Source organism: Meles meles, chromosome 1 (assembly GCF_922984935.1).
Source record: "Meles meles chromosome 1, mMelMel3.1 paternal haplotype, whole genome shotgun sequence".
Taxonomy (NCBI): Eukaryota; Metazoa; Chordata; class Mammalia; order Carnivora; family Mustelidae; genus Meles; species Meles meles.
Window position 1 is genome coordinate 107,069,220 of NC_060066.1, and position 11,111 is coordinate 107,080,330.

At 37.8% G+C, this 11,111-nt stretch overlaps 1 pseudogene; it reads right to left on the minus strand.

The window, feature by feature from the left end:
• Positions 1-6,635: 6,635 nt before the first annotated feature.
• LOC123954891 lies at positions 6,636-8,126 on the minus strand (annotated as a pseudogene).
• Positions 8,127-11,111: the final 2,985 nt, after the last annotated feature.

Genomic DNA, 11,111 nt, shown 5'->3' on the forward strand with positions numbered 1-11,111 from the left:
CTCTAGGAACAGACTCACTCATATACAATTACTTGATTTATACCACAGGTGACTCTGTAGTGTAGTGGGGAAAGGGTGGTCTTTTCAATAAATGATGCTCATTTAATAAATGAATAGCTATTCCTATGGATCTAAAAAATAAAAACAAAACAAAATACAACAAAAAACGTGACTTCTTCCTCATTGTAAACAAAAGTTAGTTCCAGGTGGACTATAGACTAAATTTGAATGGTAAAATGCTACAACTTAAAAAAAAAAGCATAAGGAATAATATCTTCATGATCTTGATAGGAAAAATTCCTTAATCAGAGAATAAAAAGTGTAATTTTAAGAGGCCAAAATGATAAATTAAGTTTTATTACAGTTAGGCATTTCTGGTTATCAACAGACAATGCTACAACTCCAAAAAAGGCAAGCCACAGAGATGGAAGCCTATTCATGTTATATATATCTCACAAAGAGCTTGTGTCCAGAATACACACACACACACACACACACACACACACACACACACACACACTTCTATAGATCAATAAGAAAATGAGGAACAAAGAAACAGAAAAATGTCCAAATAACTTGAATAGGCAAGTTCATGGAAGGGTATTTTCAAACTTCCAATAAACTATCATAAAATGCTCAAGTGCGTTAGTCTTAAGGAAGTAAAATTGAAATCACAATGTATTACTTCCACATAGCCACTGAAATGGCTAGTAAGAAAAAGAAAGTACCAAGATTAATCACAGAGTAGAATAATTAAAACCTCCATATACCACTGATAAAAATGATAGTAGGATAAAGATTTTGGAAAAATTAGCAGTATTCACTGAAACTGAACTTACCTTTATGCTCTGACCAGCCATTATACTCTTAGGTATATACACAACAGAAGTATATACATATAGTAATAAAAATATATGAACATCAATGTTCATAGTAATACCACTTGTAAACATTTAAAATTGGAAACTACTAAAATACCCTGTCAACAGTAAAGTGGGCACAGAAATAGTGGTATATTCCCACAAAGAAAGATTGTCGTGATACAAGAATGAACTAGACCTAGAGAAAATAAATGAATCTCACAAACACAATTTTGATGGAAAGAATCCAGGCAACAAAAACATTACTACTGTATGATTCCCTTTATAAATTTCATAAACAATAAAAGCAAATCTATAGTGTTAGGATAATGTTGGGGGTGGGGCACGATTGGGAATGGACATGAGGTAGACTACAGGGGATGTGGTAACATGCCGTTTCTTCTCTAATTTGGTTACACGGTTGCTCAGCTAGTAGAACTGTATTGAGTTATATGCTTTCTGAGTTTATACTTCAAATCTAGTTCAATCTTAAAGGTTGATTTAAAGAAAAAGAAATCATCAGAATGCCAACATTTCTGCAGTTTAGTAAATGAGAGAAATATGATGAGGTCAGCAGAATAATTAGTGACATAGCACAGAGTGTTGTAGGATGGCAAGGACTTTGGATTTCATTCTAGTTGCAATGGGAAAATACTTTAATAATTCCAGTAATGACAGAGTATAATATTATTTATGCCTTTATATTATTGCTTTGGTTGTTGTGGCACAGGATAGGAAAAAGTTGAAAAGAATGATTTTTGCTGTGGTCCAGATGAAGAATAATTGTGGCTCCAAATAGGGTAAGAACACAGGATATCATGGGAAGATGAGAAGTGATTTTATTCTTAGTATAGAACTTTAAGACTTTGGGAGAAATTGTATGTGGGAGGTGAAAAAAAGGAATCAGAGATGAATTCTAGGGTTTAAAAATTATTATTACTTTAAAATTATATTATTACTTTATTATTATTTAAAATAATATTAGTTCTTTAAATTGTATTATTGTTATGAGTATTATTATTATTTAGTTCATTGCCTAAGCACCTTTACACACACAATGACGTTTTCACATGGATAGAAAATACCCCATCATGATAGACATGAACTGTTAACACAAAAAAGATAATGTGAGTATATTGCAAACAACTTCACAACAATAAATTCTACAACTTAGATGAAAATTACAAATTCCTTGAAAATACAACTAATGAAAACTAGTAAGAAAGAGAAATGTGGATAGCCCTATGATGATCTTTTAATGTGCCCACTTGGCTAGACTGTTGTCTCAGTTACTCAGATACTAATGTAGGCATTGCTGTGAAGGTGGATTTGATTAAAGTCCTTAATCAACTGCCTTTAAGTAAGGGAGAATATCCTAAATGAACTGAGTTGGTCTCATTGAAAGGCCTTGAGAGCAAAACTTCCCTGAAGAAATTTTTCAACCAGACCTTCTTGATAGCCTGCGCTATGGATCTGACTTGCCTACCTGGCCTCAAGAAAGCCGAGTCCTTGTAATAAATCTTTTAATGTATGTCTCCTCTGGTTGAACCTTGAATGATACAATCCCTATAATTATTAGAGAAATTTACCTCATGGTTAAAACCTTCTCATATAGAAAATTCCAGGTCCAAATGGCTTAACTAGTGAATTATATCAAATACTTGAGAAAAAAATATTAATGACACATAAGCTCTTTCAGAAAACAGAGGAAGAGGGAATGAATACTCATCAAGTCTTTTTGAGAATAGCATAGTTCTGATACTGAAACTTAATAGGGGTTAACAAAGGAAAATTATAGACCAGTTTCCCTCAAGAACACAGAAGCAAAAATTCTCAACAAAAATCCTTAAAAAAAATCTGTAAACTGGATCCTATGATATATTAAGAAGATTAATATAAGAATGTGAGATTTATTTAATATTATAAAATAAATCAATTTAATTTACCAAAATTAATTGAATAAGAGAGAAAAATCACATTAATTATTTCAATAGATGTAGGGAAAGCATTTGACAAAATTCAATGTGCATTCATGCTAAAACTCTCTGCAAACTATGAATAGAATGGAATTTTCTCTGATCTACTGGAACTAGGTGACTAGCAATGCCAAAGAATATGAGGTCAATATAGAAATCAATTTTTTAAAAATTTACTTGACAGAGAGAAACAGCAAGAGAGGGAACACAAGCAAGAGGAGTGGGAGAGGGAGAAGCAGGCTTCCTGCTTAGCAAGCCTTGGAGCTTGATCCCAGAACCCTGGGATCATGACCTGAGCCAGAGGCAGGCGCTCAATGACTGAGCCACCCAGGCACCCCTAGAAATCAATTTTATTTTGGTATACTATCACCAAACAATTGGAAACAAAATAAAAAGTAAATTTACAACAGTGTAAAAATCATAAAGTATTAGGAATATATTTAACAAAAATGGCCAAGACTTTTATACTGAAAACTATAAAATAATCCAAAGAAAAATTAAAGAAGATATTAATAAATGAAGGGATTTACAGTGTTCACATATTAGATAACACACTATTTAAAAGATATCAGTCCTTTTAATTTGATCTATTGATTCCTTGCAACTGCAATAAGAATCCCAGATAATTTTTTGTGAAATTAACAGGACTGATTTAAAATTTATACAGAAATGCAAAGAATTTAGGGTAATCCAGACAATCTTGGAAAACAACAAAAGTGTGGGCTTCATACTATCTGATTTTAGGACTTAATATAAAAGTTTGTCAATCAAGAATGTGTGGCTTGGCACCAAAATCATGAAATCTCGCCATTTGCAAGGACAAGGATTGGGCTAGAGTTTATTATGTTAAGTGAAATATGTGAGTCAGAGAAAGACAAATACCATTTGATCTCACTCATATGTGGAATTTCAGAAAGAAAACACATGGAAGTGGGAAAAGAAAAATTAAAAAGTAGAGAGGGAAATAAGCTATAAGAAACTCTTAACAATAGAGAACAAAGCGAGGGTTGATGGAGAGAAGTGGGTGGGGGATTAGCTAGATGAGTGATGGGTATTCAAGAGGATTTTACATAAAGTTCTAGAATAAGCAAAACTCATCACTGGAGATAAGAATCTGAACAGCGGATACCTTCGGGAGGGGATTAAATAGAAAGGGGTGCTAGAAATATCCTATGTCTTCTTGGTGCTCAGATGTTACAGGGGCTCTCTGTTATGGTAGGATCATGATACCTATCCACTTCTCTCATTGCCTACGTTCTTTATTAAGATAAAATTATTCTACCCAAAGTCTACAACCTGAATTATATTATCCACATTAGTCTTAATGAAACAATGCACTATTGCTTTTTCACTTTTCCTTGCAGTGGCTACAAGAACTAGCTAGATAAAATCTGAGTCACAATTCTTCCTTCTTTTTTTTTTTTTAAACCATTCTTCTTGACCATGGAAAAGTTCTTTTTCTGAAAACTCCAGAGGTGCCAGAAAAAGTGGTCTTTATTATACCCATACAGACACGGGTGTGTTATTTCTCCTCTATGGCTGTTTTTCCAGGTGAGAGTACTAACTCCTTTCCAGGAGAGAGGTACTGATGTTAGTACCAGTATAGCTCCTAAAGTGGTCTTATCTTTGAGAGTCAGGAGTTAATTTTCAGGAACTGACCTGAAGCAGAACTGCTGTGGAAAGACATGGTATTTGCTCCAGCCCAGCTGAATCAAGGATGGAAGTTCCCAAGTGAATCCTCTTCCTGTCATTGAGATCTTGTGAGGACAAGAGCAGCTGGGACAGAATAGTGGATGAGGTGATTCTGTCTGTCCAGGTGCGGGGTAAGGGATGTTTCAGACTCACAGGCAGACATGGATGGATGTATAAATGCATGTGTGGGTAGTAAACGAATAGTATAGAGGAATCTCAAGCAAGAATTTAACGTTTGTGTGCTAATTGCTTAACTGAAATCTAAAAATATAAAATACTGTGTCTAGGCTTCCACAGTGGATATTGGGACCTAGGAACCTGTCAACAGTGCCCTATTCTTTCTGTGGCACTATCAGCACTCATCCATACAGGGCCAAGCATTGGTTTCCACGAGGAAAGAAGTAGAACAGATTGTAAGTCATTCCACAAATATCTATTGAAGGCCTCATATATTCCAGGAACAGTTAGGTGCTGGGCATCCAACAAAGACCACAGATACTGAACAAATGGTTACATAAATAATTACTTAATAATAGTGCTTTTATGTGTCATTAAGGCATGGTTATGTAAATGATCCAGTAGTCTTTTAATAAGCTCTTTTTCTCCTTACTCGACTAGAGTGAGCTTCTGTTGCTGTAATTAATATCCCCAGCTAATATAAAACTAGTCATTACTAATTACACAGTATTAAGCTTCTCTTTAAATTTCACTGAGAAGACGTCATAAAACTGAGGTTCTTAGAAGCATGACTGAACAAGAAAAATAGGTCTAATCAAAACTTCTGTTCATACTTGACTCTGAGTTATGACAAACACTTATCAATAAATGAGAGAAATAATAATATTCCAAAAAACTATTTCACAGAGACATCACAGAGATGAATTTTTGAGCCCATCTACCAAAAATAAAAAATAAAAATGTAGCAAAAAAAATGTACATGCTTCTGAACTACTGAGTGGTCTTTCCTGCTTCATTGTGTGTGTGTGTGTGTGTGTGTGTGTGTGTGTGTAAGAATCTGAAATTTTCCTGAGGGAGCCATGAGCAGGTGGTACTTCAAGACATCAATAATTTTGGAAGCTAAGGAGACACTTCAGTCTAGGCACCCCTGGGCCCAGGGCAGGAGATTCCCTAGAGCATTCTGACTCAGGACTTCTAACCTCTATGGAGATACTTCTAGTGACAAGGGGGCAACTGCTTTGCAAGGAAGCCACTGTATAGGGAAAAGATCTGCTTGTGAGAAATACCTGTCTTATACCAAACTGAAATCTGCTTTCCATAACTTCTACTCATTCTTCCTGTATCTGCTACTGGCACTTCATAAAGAGCTTGTGCATCTTCTTGTAGGACTTTTAGGCAACAATTTTTTTTCCCCTTTCCCCATCAGAATCTTCACTTTGCTAGTTTAAGCAACTCTGTTGCCTCTGCATTTCTACATAAGCCCCAATTGGATGGCTTCTCCTATAGTCACAGATTGACAGTGTTGGAGTCAGACAGACATCATTTATTGGATGTATAACCTGGAACAAGTTACCTAGTCTCAGAGATAATTGCACTTATTAGAAAGGAAATATGTTCCCAGTCTGGGTGACTCAATTCATACCTCAATTCTGTCTTTTCTAATATGTAATTTATCTTAAATTATCTAACATCTTTATTGAGCCATAAGTGATTTAAAAGATCAGTCCTTAGTAACTATGAGAACTAAATTATTTCACACAAGTAAAACCCTGGCTCATAGTAAGTACTCAAAAAATGATAGTTATTTTATCGCTGTTATTCCCAGAATGTGGTAGTTCCTAACTAAATGGTTGATGGTCATGATAGAGAGGTTTGAATCCCTGAACCTGAAAAGGGGGTGAGGGGACACAGTGTCTTTTTTTTTCCTCTTTTCTCATTAAACTTTTGTTTTAATGGGTCTCAAAATTCTGTGACAGATTTTTGGTCAAGTTGTTTCCATTAAAAAGTACTGATTTTAAAAACTAATAACTTAAAACTGCCACACACACACACACACACAAAAAAAACAAATGGTCCACAAAACATTCTCCTTTCTTTCTAAAGGTTTTATGATGCATTGTTATCATTAACCAGTCTTTTACTATTAAACTTAAATGGCCAATTGACACAAACAGTTCTGAGACCATTCTTCCACCACTGATTAAGACAGAGGTGGCAGGTATTGGGGATAATATTCATTTAGCCTTCTGAGCTTTCTGGGCAGACTTGGTGACCTTGCCAGCTCCAGCTGCCTTTTTGTCCACTGCTTTGATGACACCCACAGCACCATCTGTCACATGTCATGAACAGCAAAACGGCCCAGAGGAGGATAGTCAGAGAAGCTCTCAACACACATAGGCTTGCCAGGAACTATATCAACAATGGCAGAGTCACCAGAATTCAAGAACTTGGGACCACCTTCCAGATTTTTTCCAGAACGGCGATCTATCTTCTCCTTCAACTCAGCAAACTTGCAAGCAATGTGAGCTGTGTGACAATCCAGCACAGGTGCATATCCAGCACAAATTTGGCCTGGATGGTTCAGGATAATCACCTGAGCAGTGAAGCCAGCTGCTTCCATTGGTGGGTCATTTTTTCTGTCACCAGCCACATAGCCACGATTAACATCTTTGACAGATACGTTCTTGACATTGAAGCCCACATTGTCCCCAGGAAGAGCCTCACTCAGAGCTTCATGGTGCGTTTCAACAGACCTGACTTCAGTTGTAACATTGACTGGAGCAAAGGCGACCACCATGCCAGGTTTAAGAACACCAGTCTCCACTCAGCCCACAGGGACAGTACCAATACCACCAATTTTGACGTCCTGCAGAGGCAGACGCAAGGGCTTGTCAGTTGGATGAGTTGGTGGCAGAATGCAATCCAGAGCTTCAAGCAGTGTGATTACACTGGCATTCCCATCTTTACAGGTGACTTTCCATCCCCTGAACCAAGGCATGTTAGCACTTGGCTCCAGGATGTTGTCACCATTCCAACCAGAAATTGGCACAAATGCTGCTGTGTTGGGGTTGTAGCCAATTTTCTTAATGTAGGTGCTGACTTCCTTAACAATTTCCCCGTATCTCTTCTGGCTATAGGGTGGCTCAGTGGAGTCCATTTTGTTAATACAAACAATTAGTTGTTTTACACCCAGTGTGTAAGGCAGAAGGGCATGCTCACAGGTCTGCCCGTTCTTGGAGATACCTGCTTCAAATTCACCAACACCAGCAGCAACAATCAGGACAGCACAGTCAGCCTGAGGTGTGCCTGTACTCATGTTTTTGATAAAGTCTCTGTGTCCTGGAGCATCAATGATGGTCACATAATACTTGCTGGTCTCAAATTTCCACAGGGAGATATCAATGGTGATACCACATTCACATTCAGCTTTCAGTTTATCCAAGATCCAGGCATATGTGAATGAGCCTTTTCCCATCTCAGCAGCCTCCTTCTTGAATTTTTTGATAGTTCTTTTGTCGATCCCACCACATTTGTAGATCAGATGACCAGTAGTGGTAGAATTGCCCGAATCTACGTGTCCGATGACAACAATGTTGATATGAGTCTTTTCCTTCCCCATTCTGGTTTAGGTTGAATGATGGTTTTCACGACACCTGTGTTCTGGCAGCAAACCCATTACGAAAAACGACACAGTGTCTTTTTAATTCAAGCTTAAATTTTTAAAGTAATTTCATTTAAATGAGAATGCGCTAATTGAAAAAAAAAAAGTCTCTATCATTTCTTAACCAGGGGAAAAATGTTTTAGTAGTCACTGTAGCAATACAAAATGAGGCTGTATTTAAGGATAGATTTAGTCCTCTATAAAGGTGGGTGAAGGACCTAATATGCACAGCCTTTTATTGAGCTGTCCAGCTGTCTAGGCACTTTTATCAAATAGGAGGAGACCTAGAGAAGTAAAGTAAACCTCTGTGTTTCTTGGATGTACTTGGATGTATGTGTTGGATGTGCCTCCCCAACAAGCAGCTAGAAGAGCTGACTCTGTTTCGGCCACAGCAGATGACAAGATAGAAGCAGCTGTGTCTGGCTCTCAGGGAAGATCCTGAAAGGATGTTACCTTTATTTTCTATGGGAGATGCTCCCAAGAAAAGTGACAAACTGTGATTTGGTTTGCACTGTAATTACTTCTGAGGACATCACTTCTGCTATAGCGGGTATTTCTCCTGACTCAGCATGCTCTGTCTGGCTGCAAGGGGGTAGGGCAAGCTTGGGGCCCCTGGGCGAACAAGGCTCAGGTATCAGGGGAAAAGACCAGAAGAGGGCATTACTTTGTTGTTGCTGCTGACAGGATATCTTTCTTAGATCTAAGTAAACCTGTAAGATACAACAGACAAAAATGTTCAGAGCTCCTCAATTTTGAAGTAAAGTTCCTTTTTCTACAGGTGAGAATCGCTAGTTTTTTCAGCCATGAAATCCTCTGGGCCAAGTTCTCCAGGAGAGCTACAGCAACCCTGAAAGTCACACCTCAGGTATATTTCAGGTTTGGTTCCAGCCCACTGCAAGAAAGTGAATATTGCAATATAGTGAGTCAAATGGATTTTTGTTTTTTTTTGGTTTTCTGGTGCATATGAAAGTTATGTTGACACTATACTGTGGTCTATTAAGTATATAGTAGCATTATGTCTAAAAAATGTAAATAATTTAATTTAAAAATCCTTTATTGCTAAAAATGCTAACCATTATCTGAGCTTTCAGTGACTCATGATCGCTGATCACAGGTCACAATGAAAAACATAATAATAATGACAACATTTGAAATATTGAGAAAATTATCAAAATCTGACAGAGACATGAAGTGAACACATGCTGTTAGAAAAATGGCATCAAAAGGCTTTCTTGACCCAGGGTTGTAAGAAACCTTCAATTTGTAAAAAACAAAAAACAAAAAAACAAAAAAACCCTCACTATCTACAATGCCCAATAAAGCAAATCACGATAAAAGGAGGTATGCCTGTACTGCAAAGTTAAAACCTGCCTGCCAGATGATAAGGTCCAGTTCCTTGAAACTGCAACTAGTTGACTGGCACCAATGTTCCAGGAAAGGCTCCACACTGTCCCAGAATCACTGACATTTCATGTGCTTCACCTCCGTTCTCTCTCAGCCTAGAATCTCTGGTTGTTTTTGGATCCCTTTTTTTCATACCAAGAAACTGAATCTTAGGGCAGTGACAGAACTCTAAACTACAGGCAAATGAGAGGTAGTACCTGATTGTTTTTTCCTACACATCCCCTTTTGAAAATGGTCTCGTAAAAGCTTGGTTTTATGGTTTTTATGGTTGAAGGAAAAGAGAATATATAATAAATCCCCTTTCCTTTATTATAGTTAACTTGCTGCATAGTTTTCTATTAGCCCCATATTAGCCACTGAAGTCCCCAGGGACAGACTTTGTTCATCACCAACCACAAGAACAGGCAACTGGTTGGTAGTCAGTGGAATTTCATAAAAAATTGAAAATTGAATAATATATGTATTTTTAAATATATAATCTTTTACAAATATGTAGAAAAATAATTGGTGGGAAATGGTTAATAAACTTAGATGATCTCTCATACTTAAGTTTCAATGTAAAGAGTTCCATAGTCACCTAGGATTAACATGATGTCCACCTGTCTATAATCTAGCCAGTCTTGTCCTTTAAAACCTCACCTCAAAGGGAACTCCACTATGCCCAACCAATCCATCATCTTCCAGCCTTGCTGGAACTATCCCAAGTCCCAAGGGAATGTTTCTCCTTTCAAAAAGTCTCTCACTCACCTGTCTCACCAAGCTGCTTCCTGCCTCAGAGGCCCCATGTGGTATTAGGAGGGCCTCAATCTTGCAACTTTAACCCCAAGCTCAATCAAATGTAAAGAAAACAAAGGGGTTTTTCCCAGTTTCCTGTTTCATGAGTGTCTCACTCCATGTCATGAAAGGACTCATTTAACTACTTTGGATAGAAATTTCCAGTTCCTCAGATAACTGGAAAAGTTTTCAGCTCCTCTGGAGGGGAAATCTGAGAGCAATGGGGCTTGGAGGCAGTTTCCCACAGTTCCTCCAGGCCCTCAGTGGGTGCTGGGCAGCCAGGGTGAGGTATAATGAATGGCTGCAGGAGGCATATATATAGAGAGCACATGTGGGGACTGGCAGGTGGTAGGTAAGTGGTAGCAGATTTGAATTTATCAAGTTCTAATGCTACAACAAAGGTAAACACCATGAGTCTAGGCCATGTATTGTGGTAGATGATACTAAGAAAGAATTATGTGGATTTGATAGATAAACAGGACTATTACAAAAATCTAAATGAGGCCATCTGGAGAAGTAGACCATGGTTTCCAAAGTTATGATTTTGGGGGACTCTTGTTAGACTCTGGAAAGTGGGAAGTAAAGTGAGAGTATGAGCCAATTCCCAGTCTTCCCTCATAGAGCATTTGTTGGCTGTCAATCCCGTCAGGATTCAGGAGGGTGTTAGAGGCTTGTCTGTTACCTGAGGCCAAGGCACACAGGCAAGGGACAGACATAGATATTGATCACTGGAGTATAGAGCTGGAGGCGAAGGAGGACAGGGCAGATCTAGAGAGGGGAGGGGTG